This window comes from Lampetra planeri, chromosome 69 (assembly GCF_965212315.1).
Source record: "Lampetra planeri chromosome 69, kcLamPlan1.2.h2, whole genome shotgun sequence".
NCBI classification, from domain to species: Eukaryota; Metazoa; Chordata; class Hyperoartia; order Petromyzontiformes; family Petromyzontidae; genus Lampetra; species Lampetra planeri.
Genome location: NC_136174.1, coordinates 3,068,986 through 3,092,655, shown reverse-complemented (window position 1 = coordinate 3,092,655; position 23,670 = coordinate 3,068,986). Strand labels below are relative to the sequence as shown.

The 23,670-nt window shown below is 43.4% G+C and overlaps 1 protein-coding gene and 1 pseudogene across 2 annotated transcripts in view; one reads left to right on the top strand and one right to left on the bottom strand.

The window, feature by feature from the left end:
* The window catches only part of LOC144737404 (uncharacterized), a 39,128-nt pseudogene extending 17,230 nt beyond the window's left edge, over positions 1-21,898 (bottom strand). Inside the window, exons 1-2 of the transcript XR_013588970.1 lie at positions 21,808-21,898; positions 9,119-15,277 (exon numbers count right to left, since the gene is read on the bottom strand). The product of XR_013588970.1 is annotated as an uncharacterized LOC144737404 (transcript). The remainder of the gene's footprint in view (positions 1-9,118; positions 15,278-21,807) is intronic.
* Positions 1-23,670, top strand: part of LOC144737441 (tripartite motif-containing protein 14-like) — a 410,883-nt gene that overhangs the window by 174,378 nt on the left and 212,835 nt on the right. The window lies entirely within an intron of this gene.

Sequence of the window (23,670 nt, the reverse complement as noted above, 5' to 3'; positions counted from 1 at the left end):
GAAAAATCTGCGACGTGCATCCAATTGTCTATGTGAGTCTCTGTGCGAGTGTGTGGGTCTCTGTGCGAGTCTGTGGGTCTCTGTGCGAGTCTGTAAGTCTCTGTGCGAGTCTGTAGGTCTCTGTGCGAGTATGTGGGCTTCTGTGCGAGTCTGTGGTCTCTGTGCAAGTCTAGGGGTTCCTGTATGACTGATTGTCTGTTAACAGTTTCCCAGATGTCACTGCCCAAAGGTTGGGAACCACGTATCGTCCTTTGGCATCTCAATTCTGCAATCTACAACCTCATTTAAACTGACTCTATTATTATAATCATTAAAGTTTGAGTGGCAATGAATTTTTACAACAGAATTGCTATTAAGTTTGTTTTGTCAACCTCTAATTTTGTAATGCGTTGATGTCTGCCCGCTATGTCGCCCTTTAAAAGGTCAATAGGTTTTAGACGCTATAAGCGGAAAACCGCTTGGTTGGTTCGATCAAAGATGTCGAATCAGTGATTATATTGTTGGTTCGACATCTTTGATAGAACCAACCAAGCAGTTTTCCTTAAACCCTCTGCTGCTAGACCACCCAGATTGTATGGCTGACCAAAAATCCATAAAGTAGAGATATCCCTTCGTCCTATTGTCTCCATCATTGACTCACCCTCTTACAAACTGTCCTGATTTCTGTCTGAGACCTTACAACCATTCACTGGTAAGACCACTTCAGCTGTACTCAACTCAGCTCACTTGGTATTGTTAATTAAGGACATCTCACCATCTCCAGGTGATTGACTCGTTCGTTTCGATGTAGTCTTTTTGTTAACCAACGTTCCTGCGCTTGACACCATTACAATCATTGAAGATTTGGTCCAACAAGGACTGAATGTTGATGTACTGGCCCTGGTGAGACACTGCCTCACCAACACTTACTTCACCTGGAATGGAACATTCTACAAACAAGTTGAAGGTACTCCAATGGGTTCTCCCTCATCATCTCCGGTTGTAGCCAATGTTTTCATGGAAAATTTTGAGACAGATGCCATCCAGGAAACCACTCTACCGTCCGTCCTTGTGGAAGAGGTACGTCGATGACACGTTCATCATCTGGCCACATGGCTGACCAGCTCTCAACCAATGCCTCAACCACATCAGTTCCATACACCCAGCCATCAAATTCACCATGGAGGTGGAAAAGGATGGCAAGTTACCATTCTTGGATATTTTAATTGAAAAGAGACCAGATGGCTCAATGGGACAGTCTACAGGAAAGCCACCCATACGGATGCCTACCTAAAACCCGACTCCCACCATCCATCCCAGAAGAATTCCCTCATCAAAACTCTACACCATAGAGCTCGATGTATTTTCGACCGTCATCACCTAGCCAGTGAACTGGAACACGTACACCAAGCTCTCAAGATGAATTCATATTCAGACCACACAATCCGTAAAGCTATCACCCCAACCGTTGGGAAAGGACCATCTGAGGACCCAATCAAAACCATCACCTTGCCATACATAGCAGGGGTCACTAAAAAAGACTTCCAATATCATGAGCAAACACAAGATCCAGGTTCGATTTAACACAGTACATAAAATTAGTGATCTGATCCTATCTGTGAAGGATGTGATCCCTGACATGCAATAACCCAGTATCTACAAACTAAGCTGTGTCTGCGGCAGTAGTTACATTGGTGAAACTAAGCGACATGTCTCGGACCGTGTTCGTGAGCATAAGGCAGATCTGAAACACGGCACGACCAATACCTCGGCCGTGGCTGATCATTGTTTTCATGCGGTGGGCTCACACAAAATGTATTTATCTAAGACGAAGGTACTGTGCAAGCCCACTAGCTATCAACAAATATTCGTTCATGAAGCCATCCATATATGTAGACACAGACACAATTTCAACCGAGAAGATTGGTACACCTGAGCAATCATTAGAAGGACATTATTAACCAGTTTAAGTCATAACTGGCTGTGATGTTTACATCCTACCTTCCTATGTTAGTTATTTTCGACTATCTGGTTTTACATTAACAAGTTAAATGTTTCACACCAACACAGCCACCATCGCTCGTGTCCTCGATGTGGCGGTGGCTCTGCGATCTTACATTGACATGCTAATCTCTCACAATACAATGGCCACCTCCGCACCGACGTCGTGGAGGTAGCTCTCTGACCTGACATTTACATGCAAATTTCTCACTTTAACATCACATGCCCCGCCCACTTCGTTTATGACCCTTGGGCTACACCTATTTCAAACCTTTAAAAACAGCCTGCCTCAGCAGCTTTCCCACTTTTTTCTCCTGATGACGATCGCTTGTGTTGCGATCGAAACGTCGTAGATTTGTATTATTTTCTTTGAACCTATCTACGTGACTTTACTGAAAGACCCAAGAATATCAATGGGTGTTCCTCGTGAAATTCACTTCTGATTGTGAGTGGGTGGGTGAGTGGGCCAGCGAGTGTGGGTGAGTGGGAGGGCGAGTGGGAGAGTGAGTAGGTGAGTGTGTGAGGAGGTGAGTGTGCTTGTGTGGGCGAGTGGATGGATGAGTGAGTGAGCGAGTGATAGAGTGTGTGGGTGGGAGGGTGGAAGAGTAGATAAGTGAGTGGGCCAGTGAGTGAGCTAATTATGAAATTATTTTATGTCTGCCGGGTGAGTCGCCCTTAAAAATATGCTTCTTAATTCAATGAACTTCACTCGGGAAATAAACTTATTCTGACTCTGAAATAAACTGCTGGACTGGTATCGTCCAAATATTGCAATTCTGAACAAATGCCTCCAGTTTACTCAATCGGGAATACGCGAATAAGCATCGCCCCTCCCCCCGACTGCCAAACCAACTCGGCAGGACGCTTCTGAACTTAAGTAAAGAGACTCCGTGTGATAAAGCGCTCGAGTGGGCACCACGCTGGCGAGATTTTCACGACATCGCCCGTTGTGGGTTGGATCCCGACGCTGACGCTTGTTCATTTGGAGTTTGCGTGTCTCTCTTTCTGCGTGGTCGCATTTAGAGCATTTGGCTGCTGTAAATTTCCACACGATGACAAGCCACTTCGTTGTGGGCAGGTCGCTTCTGAAAGAGATATATAGCTCAAAATAGTAGAAATTAAAAACAGAACATGGTTTTAAAGTAGACAGCCAGGTGAGGACAAATAAAAATAAACAAAAATCAAAGCAAATACAATCAGGCGATGGCAGGAGGCAAGGCCAGCATGGCTAGGCCACACTTTGTAACGTTCCAACCTGGACATCGATTCCATACTCGCTGCTACACTCAGTGATATCCCGAGGAGAACAATAGAAGAAGCGAGGCTACACCTAAATAAACAAAAACCACCACCACCACGACGTGAACTTTTCACCTTGGATCTCAGTTGAGTGGCGATCAGCTTTCCGGGATTTCGTGACGTCACGCAGAAACGCGAGACGGGGGAGATGACATGACGTCACTAACTAGTTTACCCCCTCCCATTTAAACCTTATGTTAATGAGTCAGGCGCTGACATTGAGTGAATGCGCGTGGCTTTGCCCAAATTATGATTTTACCCGTGACATGACGACACTAGTGGGGTACACACCCCTGGCGTCTCGCAACAATGTCGCCACGTGGAGTGGTAAAGTGAGAGCGAGCACGGTGAGGAGTGGTATTAGAGTGTAAGTTGATTTAGATTCCTTTTACATGTGTTGAGGAATGGAATGCTGACGTCAGGTTACACTCGCCTCGGGGGGAATGCCGTCAAGGTTAAGTGACGTCATGCCCCCCCGGGGTATTTGACGGAAGACCCGTGACGTAGACGGGGTCTTCGCCGGGAGTCAGAGGAGTGAGCGTTAGGAGAGTAGGGGGCTCCGGGATAGAGGGTTGAGAGCCAGGCTAAAGGGCTACTTTACCCGGCTGGCCGAGTTGGCTGAACCCTCGGTCAGTGCTGTGGGAAGAGCCCGATAGCCTGGTAGGGTATAGGGAACTCCCAGTACCCTTCCCCTGGGGAGATAAGTTAAGAACTATTGTGTTAGCCCCTTCCCCCGAGTTAGGCGTAAGCCCTGAATAAATAGTTTGGCGTCAGCCCCTACACGACCGGCTTCAGCGTCCTTTCTACCACACAACACATTTCTTCCTCTGTTGCACAGGGATCCCTTGGGTGGGTAAGCTCAGCTACAACAAGAACGTGAACATTATTGCGTGTGTGTACACTGTGTGACACCACTATCATCATAAGCATCAACATCATCGACATCATCATCAATCCCGTTATCATCACCACCATCATCAGTATCAGCACCAACAACAACCGCAATTCGTCACTATGTGGTGCTTGTTTCAGGCTAAGGCCACGTGAAATATCAAACTCCCGCGTGCAAGAGGTCACGGGACAGACACAGGTGTCATTGGTTGACTGAGATGAGTGGCCGATGCACCACCTGTGCCCCCTACTGTGCCAACTGTCTGTGCTTTAGCCACTCGGTGCTCCGCTCGTTGTGAGCGTCGCTCCTCTGCCCTCCGTTGTTGATGGAGGGCGACTGCCTCCAACTGCCAAGTAGTATTCTTCACGAGCCTCCTCCAGAGGTCGATCTTGACACTGTTGTTACCAGTCATCTGTAAGTCCACTCAGCTCCACATCCTCTATGAGCAGTGTTGAATCTATGGGCAGCGTTGAGTGTATGGGAAGCATTTAGTATATGGGTAGTGTTGAGTCTATGGACAGTCTTGACTTAAAGCTTTCGTGACTGCAGGAATTCATATTTTATAGTGAATTGTCTTTCTTATAGTGCATTGTTTTTGAGCTGGACGCCTTTTGGCGTCCTCTAATCTAACACCGTTTGAGACGAGGCTCAAAAGAAAGCTGTCTCTGGTGTGGACCAATCCGTTTCAAGGATAATGCATTTATTATCAGTGTTTTTTTTGCATTATGACCACAACTATTGTGGTTAATGGGGACATGATTCCTCGTAAAAAGGGTTCAGTTTTGTTGTCAGAAAAATTGGAGAAAACCCTATTCTTATATTTTGGTACTGGTGTAGTGACTGCTTGTCACTGTATGGTGCCGGAGTTTGCGAAGTCACGGCCGGTAATGTTGTCATTATGGACAGCCGGGTTACGGGATGCAGTACCAACACTAGCGGTGGTTGGGTGAGCGCTGGTTCGCGCGGAGGCACCGCTAGCAATGGGCGGTGCGGGCTCCCTGTGAGGGAGCGAGAGGGAGCGTCAGCCAGCCAGGGTTACCTCAGGGCATCATGCGCTGGTTGACCTGCTGTCACGTGACCGAATGATATTGGAGGGGGGGGGGCACCGGTGGACGGGGAAGGTTTGCATAGTACCTTGGTCTCGGAATACACAATATCATGTGAGCCCACAGCGTTATAATGGTCAGCTACGGCAAAGGTCCTCCCTTCCCTCAGCCACGGTATTGAAAATGGGTCGTGGATGAGTATTCCAGCATGACCGATCCACAACACACGGCCAAGGCAACAAAGGAGTGGCTCAAGAAAAAGCACATCAAGGTCCTGGAGTGGCCTAGCCAGTCTCCAGACCTTAATCACATAGAAAATCTGTGGAGGGAGCTGAAGGTTCGAGTTGCCAAACGTCAGCCTCGAAACCTTAATGACTTGGAGAAAATCTGCAAAGAAGAGTGGGACAAAATCCCTCCTGAGATGTGTGCAAATCTGGTGGCCAACTACAAGAAACGTCTGACCTCTGTGATTGCCAACAAGGGTTTTGCCACCAAGTACTAAGTCATGTTTTGCAGAGGGGTCAAATACTTATTTCCGTCATTAAAATGCAAATCAATTTATAACATTTTTGACACGCGTTTTTCTGCATTTTTGTATGATTGTCTCTCATTGTTCAAATAAACCTACCATTTAAATTATAGACTGATCATTTCTTTGTCAGTGGGCAAACGTACAAAATCAGCAGGGGATAAAATACGTTATCCCCTCACTGTATCTGTGTACTTTGTTGAAACGCAAACCCAACAGTTTGTGTGTTGAAAGCGTTACGAGGATATGCGTATGCAGACAGGCAGTCAAAAAAATACGTTTATTAGGTAAGATAAGACATAATTAGCATTGTGGAGAAAATATCTCCTTTATGTTACATTTCAGTGTTTTCTCTTGTATATACTATATTCGTGATTTCGAAGACAATGAGTTGAGGGGTATGGTTCCTAGGCTACAAAAAATACCTTTGACCCTGTATCACATGATCAACAGCAGCCACGTAAATGTTCTGCACAGGTTACTGTTAAAACAAACGTTCATCTAGTTAGGACATTCCATTTTTGACCATTTAATACAAAATGGTATGTACAGCAAAATCTCTATCAAGTACTTTACCATCCGGAATGCTCTATTAACCGGAGGCATATGTCAAACGGCAATATAAATATTCCTTCAAGTATCAAGAAAAATTCTGGCATCTTGCAGCATGCTTTAGGACGTTGCTGAGTGGTGGCACTAATGGAGTCGCAATTGCAATCATCTGCAATCCGCCATTGTGATTGTGTTGCAGGCTGCCTAACCTAATTGTTTCACTGTACTTGTACATACAGTACCACACTGTCATCTAAACAGCACCACTGCTTCTCTACAATAAACTTAGAATGCTATACAAATGGCTGGAGAGTAACCCTGTATAAGAGTTAATTATTTTGAATATCATAGTCAAAATGTATGCTCAATTTCTTCATTGAAAAATGTTTTTATACTTGAGAAATTTTCTGAACCATTAAGTATACCTCTCAGATAACCGGCACATTTGATGAACTCGCACCCTCGATTCCCCATATATGCTGGATAAGAGCTTTTGCTGGTTATGCTCAAAATCAGATCATGCGTGTTAAAATTATAACTCTAAATTATCAAGAGACACATTGCCAACATTGAACTATTGCATTGAAATATACTGCATCACATTACATCACATTTACTGTACACATTTACTTTTCTCTGGATGCCGAAAACTGCATGCATTCTTCGAATGAGAGAAGCCAAGTGATAGCACGGTTGATATTTGTTAAAAAAATGTTCACAGTTCATATCTTTCCAGCAGCCCTCATGATTACTGCAGCAATATTGACCAAAAATATGCACCATCAGCCGAACAGTGGATGTTCAACATTCATGGTGTCAGGGTCAAAATTTGCCAGATTCGAAAGATTAGCCACATCCATCATCGCTCCACCCTACTGGCAGACTCATGTCCACGTGTAGGTCGGTACTGAGTCACCTTGTACCACAAAGGGAAAGCTGCCACTTGGGCTCGTCGTCGAAGGATTGAGATGAAATATGATACACGCCGCTTTTAGTTGAAGCATTTCACCTTTGATTAGCAAGATTGGCTACGTACAGTGAGAAAGAAATACAACATTTATGCACGCGTCAATTATTAATCCAAATATTATTATAACACGTTGAATGCTATAGAGCTTTTTAAATCCTTTATATTAAGTTCGCTTGCTTGCTTAGGACCGTGCAAATCTTTCGGTCGTTTTTTAACCCACTTCCCGTGATCCAATCGAGCTGACATTTTGCACACAGACTCGTTGTGCGAGACAATTAATGTTCGTGAATTTTTTTTCCAAAATGTTACACTTTTTAGGCAAAAAAATGTATTTTACATTTATTCAAATAGAACTCATTCATGGCTTTGGCTGAACGTCACAGTGTAGGAGCCCAGGGCGTGACACCTCCACAGGCCGTGGCAGAGTAGCGCAGTTGGTAGCGCCCTCGCTTCCCATGCCAAAGGTCGCGGGATCGATCCCCGCGTCCTCCACAGGCGAATATTTTTTTTTACATTTATTCAAATAGAACTCATTCATGGCTTTGGCTGAACGTCACAGTGTAGGAGCCCAGAGCGTGACACCTCCACAGGCCCTGGCGGAGTAGCGCAGTTGGTAGCGCCCTCGCTTCCCATGCCAAAGGTCGCGAGATCGATCCCCGCGTCCTCCACAGGCGAATATATTTTTAAATCCTTTATATTAAGTTCGCTTGCTTGCTTGCGTGCTTGCTTGCGTGCTTGCTTGCGTGCTTACGGCCGTGCAAACAATTCGGTCGTTTTTTAACCCACTTCCCGTGATCCAATCGAGCTGACATTTTGCACACAGACTCGTTGTGCGAGACAATTAACGTTCGTGAAAATTTTTTTCCTAAATTTTACACTGTTTAGGGAAAACAAATTAAATATTTAATTACCAATTGTTTAATACTGCAGCCAATCATCTGACCCATAGGTGGCAGCCATCTCAAGCCAGAGGACGAGAGGACTCTCGCCGCCACGCATATAAAGGATTTAGAGTGAAAAACTTTGTTTTTACGGGTTTATTAAATCCTCTATTAAATCATTTATATTAAGTTCGCTTGCTTGCTTAGGACCGTGCAAATCTTTCGGTCGTTTTTTTAACCCACTTCCCGTGATCCAATCGAGCTGACATTTTCCACACAGACTCGTTGTGCGTGACAATTAATGTTCGTGAAAATTTTTTTCCAAAATGTTATACTTTTTAGGACAAAAATATTATATTTAATTACCAATTGCTGAATGGTGAAATGCAATCATCTGACCCATAGGTGGCAGCCATCTCAAGCCAGAGGACGAGAGGACTCTAGCCGCCATGCATATAAAGGATTTATAGTGAAAAACTTTGTTTTTACTGGTTATACTTATTTGTCTCCCGCTCCTGCTTACAGATCTATCCAACCTCCAAGTCCACACATGCTGACCGCTCCTACTCTGTATCCTCCAAAAAGTCCACCTCCACAAACTGCTGGGTTTCATTTCACTTTCAGTCCACAGCCTCCGCCAGCTTCATGCTGTCTCTATTGACTACTTGGAGGTTAAACCCTTGTAATGGGAAAGGTACACATCTGGCTGTCGCCTGATGAAGCTAGTTGTACTGAAGCGTCGTAATCAGATTGTAAATGTTGTGGCTTGGCTCTCCAACACACCGGTGTGCTGTACGAGTGACGAATTGGAATGTTCTGTTAACGTGACAACCCTTACTAGTTGGCTGTGTCGGGTAGTGGTGGGTTTTAACGACAAATTCATATATTTATGTAATCTAACCCAAAAAAACTCTATTATGGGAAAGGCCTGTGAATGAAATGGAACTTTTTTTTATCCTTAGCTCAATGATACACATCTACTTGATCTCCATTTGACTCAGCATTGCCTAAAAAATCCACCCACACCTCCACATCCACAAATTGCTGGGAGTTGCCTTGCTCTACCTCAAAGTCCACAGTCTCCTCCAGCTTCACGCTGCTTCCATCGACGTGAAGGTCAGATTTTGGAGTTGAATCTTCATCCTCACATTTCACTATCACTTCACTCTTTGCCATCACTTCACTCTTTGCCATCACTTCACTCTTTACCATCACTTCTTCGCTCTTCACCTTCACTGATTCAAATTTCATTTTCACTTCTTGACATTTCGCCTTCACTCCTGGCCACGATTCATATCTCAAATGTTTTTCTGGTTCTTGTTTCATGAGGGATGGACTCATTGCAGCACTTTGACTTCCACAAGCCGATTTCAGATTAATTTCCTGATGAATGTTTTGATGCTCATTTCGATCACCTAACTGTCTAAATGTCTTCCCATACACAGTGCATTTTAAGGGTTTGTCTCCTGTGTGTGTTTGCTGGTGTTCTTTAAGATATGATGACCGTGAAAATTCCTTCTCACACACAGTGCACTTGAATGGTTTCTCTCCTGTGTGTGTTCTCTGGTGTCTTTTAAGATTTCCTACCTGTGCAAATGCCTTCCCACACATAGTGCATTTGAAGGGTTTCTCTCCCGTGTGTGTTCTCTGGTGGCCCTGAAGAATTGATGAATCTGCAAACGCCTTCCCACACACAGTGCACTTGAAGGGTGTTTCTCCTGTGTGACTTATCTGGTGTATTTTAAGATGTGATGACTGTGCAAATGCCTTGCCACACAAAGTACACTTGAAGGGTTTTTCTCCCGTGTGTTTTCTCTGGTGTCTTTTAAGACGTGATGAATGTGCAAACGCCTTCCCACACACAGTGCACTTGAAGGGTGTTTCTCCTGTGTGTATTCTCTGGTGTCTTTTAAGAAGTGATGACTGTGCAAAGGCCTTCCCACACACAGTGCACTTGAAGGCTGTTTCTAATGTGTGTATTCTCTGGTGTGTTTTCATATTTGATGACTGTGCAAAGGCCTTCCCACACACAGTGCACTTGAAGGGTGTTTCTCCTGTGTGTATTCTCTGGTGTCTTTTTAGATGTGATGAATGTGCAAACGCCTTCCCACACACACTGCACTTGAAGGGTGTTTCTCCTGTGTGTATTCTCTGGTGTGTTTTAAGATGTGATGACATTGCAAATGCCATCCCACACACAGTGCACTTGAAGGGTGTTTCTCCTGTGTGTATTCTCTGGTGTCTTTTAAGAAGTGATGAATGTGCAAATGCCTTCCCACACACAGTGCACTTGAAGGGTGTTTCTCCTGTGTGTATTCTCTGGTGTGTTTTAAGATGTGATGACTGTGCAAAGGCCTTCTCACACATAGTGCACTTGAAGGGTGTTTCTCCTGTGTGTATTCTCTGGTGTCTTTTAAGATGTGATGACATTGCAAATGCCTTCCCACACACAGTGCACTTGAAGGGTTTCTCTCCCGTGTGTGTTCTCTGGTGGACCTGAAGACTTGATGAATGTGCAAACGCCTTCCCACACACAATGCACTTGAATGATTTCTCTCCTGCTGATTGTCTTCGATCCATCTGACCACTTATGTACAGCAAAGTGGCAGAGGAACTGGCAGCTGAAAACAGAAAACAGTAATATCCATGCAATGTATGCAGCATAGAGACATATAAATGTATATATATACAGTCACACGTGATATTCACAGATTACATAGACAAAAACACTCAAACATTAACGATAAATAAAAAAAAATCACCCCCAATTCATCACACAGGCTGTTTTAAGACACTTACTCCTATTGACGATCACCTCTTGGCCTGGCATAGCAGGTAAGTGGTCAGTATAATGCCTGGAGGCCCTAGTATATTTAATATAAATTATAACCTATAACTCTACGTACAGAATTTCGGTTGTATCTGGCTACTGAATAAATGTTAACTATTGCAAAAGTCTCGTAAACAAAGCAAATGGTGTTAAAAATAAAACTATTCGCATTGGGCAGAAATATTATAAAATGGACAAATTAATGTTCAATCGCAACTTGGAAGTCCGAAGCCAGGCTCAGATTTGCTTGAATGCTCGGATGGACAGATGTAATTTGAGCTTTATGTGCTGTGTTTTCCATGCTTATGAAACGTTCCATGTGTCGGGGACTGTACAAGAGAAGGTTCTAGAAGGCGTGCATTGTACTGATTGTAAACTGATGACCGGAAGGCACTGTAAGCATTATTCAATTAAGGACAAGCAAGTTAAAGTAAAGTGGGGGGAGGGGCGCGGGGCCGAGCGAGTATATAAGTGGGAGCGAGGCACGTTGTCGGGGCGCTTACTCGGAGACTAATTGACGACCAGAGATGGACGACATTGGGGCCGACCGTGGAAACCACCGGGGTTGACTGTTTAGGTATCAACTTGGTGGAAACCATCGGGGCTGAAGATAGCCAGAGCAATTACAAGTGTGGCAGTCGTTATACTTGGACTGTATATACGTTCGGATAAATAAAGCTCTACTCCCCTGAAAGTGAATGTCCCCAAAGAGCTTCTTTACACATGTAATAGAAAAACCCCATTGCTTTGATTAAACCTAGGTGTATAATATGGTCAATATAAACTTTATTTGAAGCTTTCGTGACTGTAGGAATTACTCTTTGGTTCTTTCGGTAAAGTCACGTAGAAATAAAATAAAATAATAGAATACGTTTTGATTGCAACACAAGCAATCGTCATCACGTATGAATGAATGAAAAAAAAATACCTAGTAAACTTAGAAATGTAATGCAATGCAACACAGAGAGTCGGCTAACATAACAGTTAACACTTTACCTGGTTGATTACGTTCTTCCAAAGATTGCTAAATTTGAAGTTCAGTATGAGTTGTGAGGAAATCCTCCCCGTAGAGGTAGTTCAAACTTGATTTGAAGCTTTCTTGACTGCAGGAATTACTCTCTCAAATTTAGCAATCTTTGGAAGAATGTAATCAACCGGGTAAAGTGTTAACTGTTGTGTTAGCCGACTCTCTGTGTTGCATTGCATTACATTTCTAAGTTTACTAGGTTAGTTTTCTCATTCATTCATACCTGATGACGGTTGCTTGTGTTGCAAATGAAACGTGTATTCTATTATTTATTACATTTTCTTTCTACGTGACTTTACCGAAAGAACCAAAGAGTATGGTCAATATACTTTCCAGCAAATAAAAACTTTACATTCTCACGCACTGGAACGGTGAAGAATCTGGTGTTGTTGCTAGAACCATGCCTCTGGCTGCCTTCATCTGCTCAGTACAGATGCTTATACTCTTCACCAAGTACTTAACCGAGGAACAATCAACCCAGCAGAGGCCTACAATAAGTTAAGCTATCACTTGCCAATCATGTCTGCTGTCAGCAATAATACAACTGTGAATGTTGGCTCCATAATGCAGTGGACGAACAAATGTGCCTCCACTTCCCATGTAGATTTCATTCTTACATACAGATGTTTCACATGGATCATGAACAGATTATATAAAGAAAATAGGCACCATTCACCACTAATTGGTAGTAACATCATCACAATGGTCATGCCATGATGTGCTAATTGAGGCCATGTAAATCTAGAGACGTAAATGGCGTCTCTACGGCGTAAAAGCCCGATACTGCATGACTGCTATGGGGAGGCGCACATACCTTACCTTCACTTACCTGTCGATGGGGGCTCGAAGGGCCCTGTCACGCTGACTCGGGTTCCGTCGGAAGAGTCAGAGGAAGTGGCGTGGCAAGAGGCCGAGTGGGGCCACGCCCGAAAAGGGGTCAGGGAAAAGGCGGAGCCATCGGGCAGTCGAGTGGGAGAACTGGCGGTGTGTGGTCACGTCGGGGGAAGCGGGAGACCGACGGTAGTAGGGACTCAGTGGGGTAGGGACCCTCTCCCTTGTTGGGGCCTAGAATAGCCAGAGTATGTTGTAATTTATAACTCCGTTAATGGTAATATATTGTGGTACCTCCAATCTCAGTGTGTGCCTTGTCAGACACGCACTACATAAGTGTGGAGAACTTGCCAGTCTGTCATGGGAATGATCCAGGTATCAAGGGATGACTGATATGACTGGCAGATGCACCACCTGTGCTACCCACTGTGCCAACTTACTGCATTTTAGCCACCCAGCTGCTCCACCCATTGATGTGTCACTCATCTGACCTTATTATTGCTGGACGAATGCCTCCAACTACCCTGCAGCATCCTTCACGGGCCTCCTCCACAGAGGCCGATATTCACACTCCTGGTACCAGTCATCGGCAAGTCCGATCACCTCCACATCTTCCAATCGCTTCTCTAGCCCATGCCATACCCGTTTAGTCCCTCATATCTGAACTAACTTACGCTGCTTGAGCATGTAGTTTCTGAGCATGCGGGATTCATGACCAACGAATGCAGCCTTGCCTGCCAAAGAGGCTCACTGATTATATTCTGTACGGATATGTCAGGGATATGTCAGGGATATGTAAGCTTCGAATACCATCAAGGAAGGCTCAATAAAGGATGAATCATAGGCAGGCCAGCCTTAATTGTATAAGCCAGCACAGATGGTTCTTTAAAGGAGTCCATATTTCACATCCACAAAGAAAGGGGTCATAGCTGTGGGCAAGAAGATTCAGTGATTTGTATGGAGAAACGATCCAGGCAGCTTCCTCACCATGTTAGACAGTCCATTTAAAGAATGCTGCTCGACTAATTTGAATTGAGACTTTAGCTGCCAAACCAGAGCTGGTTGTGAACACATTAACCAAGTATGGGAGCTCCTCCACCACCTGTAGAACTGCCTGATTACTCATTAAGAGGGGAGCAGGTGGAATGTTGGGATTACGTGAAATACCCAGGCAGGTGCTTTATTATTTTGGAACAAATGTAAGGCTCCTCCTCACGATTAGATTCTCCAGGTACAAAACAAGAGTCCCTTACTCCATCGCAGTGAGTAGTCATTACCAGATCATCAGCATACGTAACATGGTTGACCAGCAGGAAACGATCCCTTAACAATAACCAGCCATCGATTAGTCTCTTATTTCAACTGTACCAAATGCATTTTTGTAGGGCCATTGTGAGGTTCTCAAAACTATGTAACTATTGAAGATACAGTCACTGGGTTATGGAAGGGTTAGGTTCCCAGAAACGATACATAACCTGAATTTTCCACGTCGGAAACTGAACAATTTCCCCCCAAAATCAAGACGAAATCCCATAGCCGGAAATAGTTGTGCCGCCCCTACCCAATTACTCGTTCGTTTTCTTACAGTACTGTATCACGCTATAGTCCGTTTTCTACCGCAACCTGTATCGCATTGCTGTACATACGTTCTGCACTTCCTATGATTCTTTCATTTCATAGAATATCTACCCTAACACTACCCAAAATGAAACTATTGGAAAATATACTTATCCAATTATTTATGAACACTATGAGACATTATAATAATTGTTAACAGAAAACAGTCACTTCCGAATATTCGTTTACCGGGCAATAGGCTAGGTCTAGACCTCTCCGATCGCTGTTGGCTGAGACCATAAGCAATCGAAGTGTAATTGTGTTAAATAAAGCACATAACCTAACTTATGAAATAAACTTCAAATGAAAACGATAAAGAGAAACATGGAAAAAACAAGATAGTTCTAAGCACAGAAAACCCAAATTAAGTAATGCTACAAAAGAAAAACAATTCGGTAACGATACAAAACAATTCCATTTACCCTCTTTTCCAGTCATTATTGCAATGCAATCAAGGGTGATATTACACTGAAAGTTACCAGACAATTTGGCGGGTACAGGATAATTACGGTAACAATGTAACAGCATGACTGAGTGCAGAGCGGCTATACACAACTGCCTTGGGGAAGATGCTGCCTGCCTTATGCCTCGCTCCGCGGTATTCATCCACAACCTCACCGTGCTGAACTAAGACAAACATTTCTGCATGTTGATTTTTTTTACATGATTTATGGGAGCATTTCCGTAAGGTTGGATTTCCGTAAGTCGGGTCTTCCGCTACCCAGGGACTTACTGTTATGTATGTGGCCAGGGAGAATTGCTGTCACACGCCAACGTGAACAGGAAACGGCTCCAAATCCTTGTCACGCAGCATTTGCCAGGCCTGTCCAAAATCATAAAAATCTCGATTTAAAGCTTTCGTGACTGCAGGGATTCATCTTCTTGGTTCTTTCGGTAAAGTCACGTAGAAGGGAAGTAATAAAATAATAAAAATAAAACATAATAAAACAATTCTCACGACGTTTCGGCCACAACGCAAGCAGCCGTCCTCAGGCGACGGCTGCTTGCGTTGTGGCCGAAACGTCGTGAGAATTGTTTTATTATGTTTTATTTTTATTATTTTATTACTTCCCTTCTACGTGACTTTACCGAAAGAACCAAGAAGATCATAAAAATCCTTAACAAATGTGAGCAGAGGGGCAGGGATATCGAAAACAAGGAACAACAAAAAGCCTAAGCCTCTTCATGGTACTTAGGCCTTGATTACATCAAGAAAGTAGAGATCTAATTTCTGATAAAAAAAATCGATATCTGTGCTGTAGCATATGAACAGAAAATACAGGAGACCTTTGAATATCGTGGGGGTTACGTTCTTGGAATGTGCCGAGAAAGCCAAAACGGCGATATTCAATACTTAAGCCTTACCTAAACAATGGGGTTTGGTAAACGGTAAGCAAAAATAGGCATCACAATTGAAATAAGTACTGTACTGCATGCCAACTAAACTAAAAATAAACAATTGAAATGAACAAGTAGAAATTCTACAGAAAAAACACTCCAAGACATTACATAGGATTATAAATAATGAATAAATACTCTACATACAATGATGACGATGTCTGTGCGTGAGTGGAGAGTGGTCGTGCCTTAGTTAGCATGCTGCGCTATTAACCCAGCGACCCGAGTTCAATTTCTGCTCACGCCCAAAACCAAACTAGTATCTGATTTGGAGCGCAGAAGGGTGGTAAACACATCTACGCATCTATATAAGGAACGAAACAGTAAGACTTCTCCACAAATCTGGCTGTCACCTGATGAAGCTAGTTGTAATTACTGGCGAAACGTCGTACTCAGTTTGTAAATGTTGTGGCTTGGCTCTCTAACACATCAGTGTGCTGTACTAGTGGCGAATTGGCATGTTCTGTTTACGAGACAACCCTTACTAAGTGTCGGGTGGTGGCGGGTTTTAACGACACATTTATATCTTCTTGGTTCTTTCGGTAAAGTCACGTAGAAGGGAAGTAATAAAATAATAAAAATAAAACAAAATAAAATAATTCTCACGACGTTTCGGCCACAACACAAGCAGCCATCCTCAGGTGGAGAACAGAACGGGTCCGTCAAGTAGACAGTCAGACTCTGTCTACTTGACGGACCTGTTCTCCACCTGAGGACGGCTGCTTGTGTTGTGGCCGAAACGTCATGAGAATTATTTTATGTTTTATTTTTATTATTTTATTACTTCCCTTTTACGTGACTTTACCGAAATAACCAAGAAGAATCCCTGCAGTCACGAAAGCTTTAAATCTACACATTTATATATTTACGCGATCTAATCCAAAAAACTCTATTATGGATGATATTGGTCGTGAAACCTACGTGTTAAACTGAGAATTCATTATCTGGCAATCAGTGGTCGAACGTTAGATATTTGTCCAAACAAGCAAAGATCATCGTTTAGTCCATGTTGTTGTGATAATGTTCTGTATTGCAACCTGTGTAATATCACCACCCTCCCTCAGCACCTTCCTTTGGAAGTCCATTATGCCCGGCACTAAAACTGCTCTTAGACTCTGGGTTGCCCAAGCTGTACAAATGTCACCAATCACAATATTCTGGGTTCACACTTTGTCACCAAATGGTGCACCAGCCAACCACTGACATTGTGGTTACTTCTTGGAATATTTAAGGCATAGCAAAAGCAACAAATACATTTCCACAAACACACATTAAAATACAGAAACCCGTGTGTTAGCTACCCAGCACGTTAACAAACTCCCAAAACACGATCTACAAAACCAGTAATACAAAAGGCTAAAAATGCAAATAAAAAAACAAGGTTAAGTGTTAACTTACACTCGCAGTCAAATAAAATACATTAACACACGAGAATATTCCAATGCGCACACACATACACAGTTACCCGCAACAAAGACCCCCAATATAGCCTTAACAATAAGTTCAGGAGTGGGTGTATGGCCAGCACCACACCAGACTGCTTTTGTTTCCCCAGTGGCGATGTTTACACGGGCACTCATTTGAGGCCGAGTCGATCTAGGGAAGCCCAAGTCTGGTTCAGATAGTCACTGGTGTTGGTGGCGGTGAGTGCGAATCGAACTCGTGTTGCCTGGTTCGTAGCGCAGCGCGCTATAGGTTACATTACCGCACACAACAGCCGCCATTCACCACAAAGTGAGCCCTACCAGTATGAGTGCAAGGGAACCCACACCGACTGCAGAAGCTACTCGTCAAACTGCCTCCTCTCCCAGTTTCAGAGAAGGTTTTGCCCACGCATTGCAAATGTCACCAATCACAATATTCCGGGTTCAACACTGGTAAAATGTAGCGGCCACTCTGATTAGTAAGACAGAGTTGTTAGATATATTTAAGTCTGTATTTAAAACTCACCTCTGTAAACTGGTCTTCATCGCCCACCTAGTTTCGCCGCTTACCTGAGCGAGTGGGTGAGAAGGTGACTGATTGAGTATGGAGTGAGTGAGTGGGTCATCCAGTGAGTGAGTGATTGAGTTAGTGGGTAAATTAAGCTTTATCCACCCTTGAGTTCTGGCTGTTTACCCTGGAGGATGTGTATATTTCATATTTTTCATACAAGGGATCTATATAATACCTCGTTACAGAGGCGTTGTTTCTTTGTGTCTCTCTCTGCTTGTGTCTATGTGTATCTCCTCTATGTGTCTCTGTTTTTCTCTCTCTGTGTATGTATCTCTCTGCGTGTCTGTGTTTATCTCTCTGTGTATGTGTCTCTCTCCGAGCTTGCATTTACATACAGTTCTCACCTGATGACGGTTGCTTGTGTTGCAATCGAAACGTCGTAATCTATATTTTTTCATACGTGACTTTACCAAAATAACCAAAGAGTAATTCCTGCAGTCATGAAAGCTTCAAATCAAGATTGAAATGCAGTACTTTACAAATGTTAATTATAATAGTATTATTAATATTGCAGGCATATTATACACACCAACATGCACCATATGCTTTCATATAGATGTTAAAGTATTTTTTTCTCGCGTTATTTTTCATGAGTAGGCCATTGTGTACTGGCGTCATGGTTGAAATGTATGATGATACAGTGATACCTCGGTTCACGAACTTAATTCGTGAAATGACTCTGGTCGTGAACCGAATTGGTCGTGAACCGAGGCACATTTTCCCATAGGGTTCAATGTAAATCCGGTTAATCCGTTCTGACCTTTTTTTTTGAGAGACCACATTATCATTCATGAGATTTAACACTCTGTTCATGACAGCTATGTTGGGGTTGGTGCTTTTCAAAAAAGTCATGGCACTCATTCCATTTTTGCATAATGGATTTTTCAAGGAGAGATCGTTTCGGGGGGCTGTGGTCAACGCTGACGAAAATACGTGGAAAAAAATCCATCGCTCGGGGTTTTTTTATTTTTAGGTGAAGAGGGATGACTGTCACAGCTGGCGCATGTGTGCCTCTCCGCTCATTCCGGGGTGCGCGCGCGTGCATGCGCGTGCGTGCGCGTGCGTGCGTCCGCGCGCTTGCGTGCGTGCGCGCGTGTAGCCTGCGCGTGAAGGGCAGAAGAGGCGGGCGCACCACGTGTCGCGAGCCCCCGAGGAGGAGGAGGCGGGTACTCCCTCGGCTGATTTTGCATTGCTCGCTCCCGTTACAATAAATCACGACCATGTGACAGCCTGGAATTAGCATAAAAATGGGCGCGGCTCCTGTTCGTGAACCGAAGCGGAGTTCGTGAACCGAAGCGGAGTTCGTGAACCGAAGCATATTTTTATGAAATTTTCTGGTCGTGAACCGAGTTGTTTGTGAACCGAAGCGTTCGTGAACCGAGGTATCACTGTACAACTATTTTGATGAAAGAAGAAAAGGCTTTAACATTTTCGGCAATAAGACAGGTGTTAAGATCAGAATCTTTAAAATCAGAATCTGTCTTCTGGAGGATTGTCACAGATGTCCAGTTGCGGCGGGTCAGAAAGATACAAAATCAAACATGGTTGGCTACGTACGGTGTTAAAGAAGTTCAACTAACATACAAAAAACGACAAGAGTGCAAAATAGATTAAAGGGAATCAATTCACGACAAATAAGTAGAAATGAATAAAGTACATAGTTCAAATCTTGACTTAAAGTTTTCTTGACTGCAGGAATTCATATTCTTTGGGTCTTTCGGTAAAGTAGATAACAAAAAAAAACGACGTTTCGATCGCTTGTGTTGCCATCGAAACGTTGTAGTTTTTTATTTTCTTTGAACCTATCTATGTGACTTTGCCGTAAGACCCAAAAATATACATAGTCCAATTTGCAAACAGATACCGATTGCAAGGCAGAATTAAGTCTGCATTAACCACACATGCTTGTGGTATTTTACCACAAACATCAAGTCTGTATCAATCACATTATATTTCTATTTACAAGGCTATTATTTCCGTAGATTTGCTCTTTATTTTACTTGTTATTAATCCATTGGACAATCCGAAAAATCCACGATGTGCATCCGATTGTCTATGTGAATCTGTGGGTCTGTGTGCGAGTCTGGGGGTCTCTGCGGATCTTTGGGTCTCTGTGCGGGTCTGTGGGTCTCTGTGCGAGTCGAGGGGTTCCTGTATGACTGATTGTTAACAGTTTCCCAGATTTCACTGCCCAAAGGTTTTTGGAACGACGTATCGTCTTTTGGCATCTCAATTCTGCCATCTATAACCTCATTTAAACTGACTCTATTTTTTAAGTCACTAAAGTTTGAGTGGGAATGTAATTTTACAACAGAATTGCTATTAAGTTTGTTTTGTAAACCTGTAATTCAGTGGCAGCTCCTGCAAAATCTCTCAGGGGGGGCAAATGTCTGGATGATTGATAAGGTCCACCCATGCAATGAATAAATTAACAGCTTAAGCATGTAAAGGCAACTTCACTTCTTTAATATTAATTAAAAATAAAGTGACTCTTACAATACATCTTGTTTGTTTATATACTCACTATTAAAACAAACCACTCAAGTTTATTTTATTAAAGATTCCACTAGGTGGCGATAAATTATATTGTTGGATGAAACGTGTTGACGTATGATGACGTTAGCACGTATGATGACGTAAGCACGTTAGTGCATGCCCTCCCGGAAGCCATAGAGAATGCATTGCAGCGCCCCCGTTCGAAAAAAAACATCTTTGAATGTAAGTCTATGGGGCCACTCGGGGCGATTCTCAGCCGTAGTGAAATCTCCCAAAAAGAGGCGGTACTCCACAGAACGTGACATGACGCTAATTGGACTATATCCAGAGGCTTATAGTGACGGCTAGCGTGACTCTGTGGTTGAATGACATTGGTGGTGCGTCGCCCAATCGCCCTAATGAAGAAACCGCCCCTGCTGTAATTTTGGAATGCGTTGATGTCTGCCCGCCAAGTCGCCCTTAAGAAATTGCGTCTAAGCTCAATGGGTGTTACTCGTGAAATGAACTTCTGATTGTGAGTGTGGGCGAGTGGGAGTTGGTGAGTGTGCTTGTGTGGGCAAATGGGAGAGTGGATGGATGAGTGAGTGGGAGAGTGGATGGATGAGTGGGAAAGTCGATGGATGAGTTAGTTATAGAGTGGGTGGGTGGACGAACAAGAGAGAGAAGAGAGGGTGGATGAGTAGATGAGTGAGTGGACGGATTAGTGAGTGGGCCAGTGAGTGAGCTTAATTATTATTACGGTAAATCATTTATAATATGTCGGCTCAGTCGCCCTTGAAAATAAGCTTCTTAGTTAATTGGACTTCACTCGGGAAGTAAACTTCTGGACTGGTATCGTCCAAATATTGCAATGCTGAACAAAGGCCTCCAGTTTACTCAAACCGGGAATACGCGAATAAGCATCGCCCCTCCCCCCCGACTGCCAAACAAACTCGGCAGGACGCTCCTAAAGAGACTCGGTGTGATAAAGCACTCGAGTGTGCACCACGCTGGCGAGATTTTCACGACATCGCCCGGTATACAAGAGGTCGTGGGTTGGATCCCGACGCTGACGCGTGTTTATTTGGAGTTTGCGTGTCTCTCTTTCTGCGTGGTCGCATTTAGAGCATTTGGCTGCTGTAAATGTCCACACAAGCCACTTCGTTGTGGGCAGGTCGCTTCTGAAAGATATATATAGCTCAAAATATGAGAAATATAAAAAATGGTTTTAAAGTAGTCAGCCAGGTGAGGACAAATAAAAATTAACAAAACTTAAAGCAAATACAATCAGGCGATGGCAGGAGGCAAGCCCAGCATGGCTAGGCCACACTTTGTAACGTTCCAACCTGGACATCGATTCCATTCTCGCTGCTACACTCAATGTATATCCCGAGGAGAACAATAGAAGAAGCGATACTGCACCTAAATAAACAAAAACCACCACCAAAAACCACGACCACCACCATCACGATGTGAACTTCTCACCTCGGATCTCAGTTGAGAGGCGACCAGCTTTCGGGGATTTCGTGACGTCACGATGAACCGCGCGGTGGAGATGACATGACGTCACTAGCGAGTTTACCCCCTCCCACTGAATAAATTATGTTAATTTTAGATTTGAAGCTTTCGTGACTGCAAGGATTCATATTATTAGGTTTTTTAGGTAAAGTGACGTAGGTAAAAATTTGAAATTAAAATTTATAAAAGTAAAATAAAATAAAAATAAAAATCACGTCGTTTCGGAGGCAACACAAGCTTCCGTCTTCAGGTAGAACCGTCACAGCCATGACAGCTGTATCAAGTAAATGAGAGATTACAAGAGCTACCACTCCGTAAATATAATGGTTGAGGGGGGAAGGGCCCGGAAAGGTACACTTTTATTAATATGGTAAGGTGAGGCTTAAGACTAAGAATAGACTGCATAACAAAAGACTGAGCCTTTGTTATGGAGAGGTGCGGTTTGTGACTAACGCCTAGCCTACATAACAAAAGTGTGAAAAAAGAAAAAACTAAACCTGGTAAAACAAAACTGGCTGTCTATCAGTAACCTGTAATAGTTGTCTGTCAAATAAGATGGTCCAAATAAGTGTAGTTAAATATTTTTTGCATGGTTAATCACATCTTTCCAATGATTACTCAGTTTGTAACCATCATCACGGTTGAAATTATGTCTGTGTTTGTATATTTGTATGGCTTCGTGTACAAACCTTTGATGGTAGCCAGAAGGTTTGCAGAGCACCTTGGTCTCGGAAAATACAATTTCATGAGAGCCCACAGAGTTGTAGCAATGATCGGCAACGGCCGAAGAATCAGTTCTGCCGTGTTTCAGATCTGACTTGTGCTCGCGGACACAAGCAGAAATATGACGTTTCGTTTCTCCAATGTAGCCATCACCACAACTGCAACTCAGTTTGTAGACTCCAGGATACTGTAAGTCAGGAACGACATCCTTCACAGATGGAATCAGATCACAGATTTTATGCACTGTACTGAATCGGACTTGGATCTTATGTTTGTTTAGAATTTTGGAGATCTTTTTGGTCACGCCTGCTATATATGGTAACGTGATAGTTTTGGTCGGAGTTTCATGTGGCTGTTTCTGCATGGTGGGAGAAACAGCTTGGCGGATGGTGCGGTCAGAGTATCCGTTCATCCTGAGGGCCCGATGTACGTGTCTTAATTCACCGGCCAGGTGGTGTTGGTCAGAAATGCCATGGGCTCTGTGGTTTAGCGTTTTGATGAGAGAAATCTTTTGAGATGGGTGGTGGTGGGAATCCGGTTTCAAGTAGGAATCTGTGTGGGTGGCTTTCCTGTAAACAGAATGTCCCAAGGATCCGTCAGGTCTCCTCTCAAACAGAATATCCAAGAATGGTAGTTTACCATCTTTCTCCACTTCCATGGTGAATCTGATGGATGGGTGTCTGGAATTTATGTGGTCCAAGAAGTGATTGAATGCTGGGAGGCCATGTGGCCAGATGACGAAAGTGTCATCCACATAACTCTTCCAGGCAGAGAAAGAGAACAAAACACCCAGAGAGAGAGAAAAAAGGTAAACTTGGAACTTCCCCGTAGAAGTGGTTCAATCTTAATTTTGGAGCTTTCGTGACTGCAGGAATTATTCTTTGGTTCTTTCGGTAAAGTCACGTATAAAGATAAAATAATAAATTAAATAATAGCATACGACGTTTCGATTGCAACACAAGCAATCATCATCAGGTATAATGAAATAGCGACATAAAATCTAACCAGAAAACTATAGACAGACATATAAGCAGACAGATATCACCAAGATACATAGAGCGAGCAACACAGGTACAGAGAGGGGTGATCGTCTCTGGGGTGGCCTTA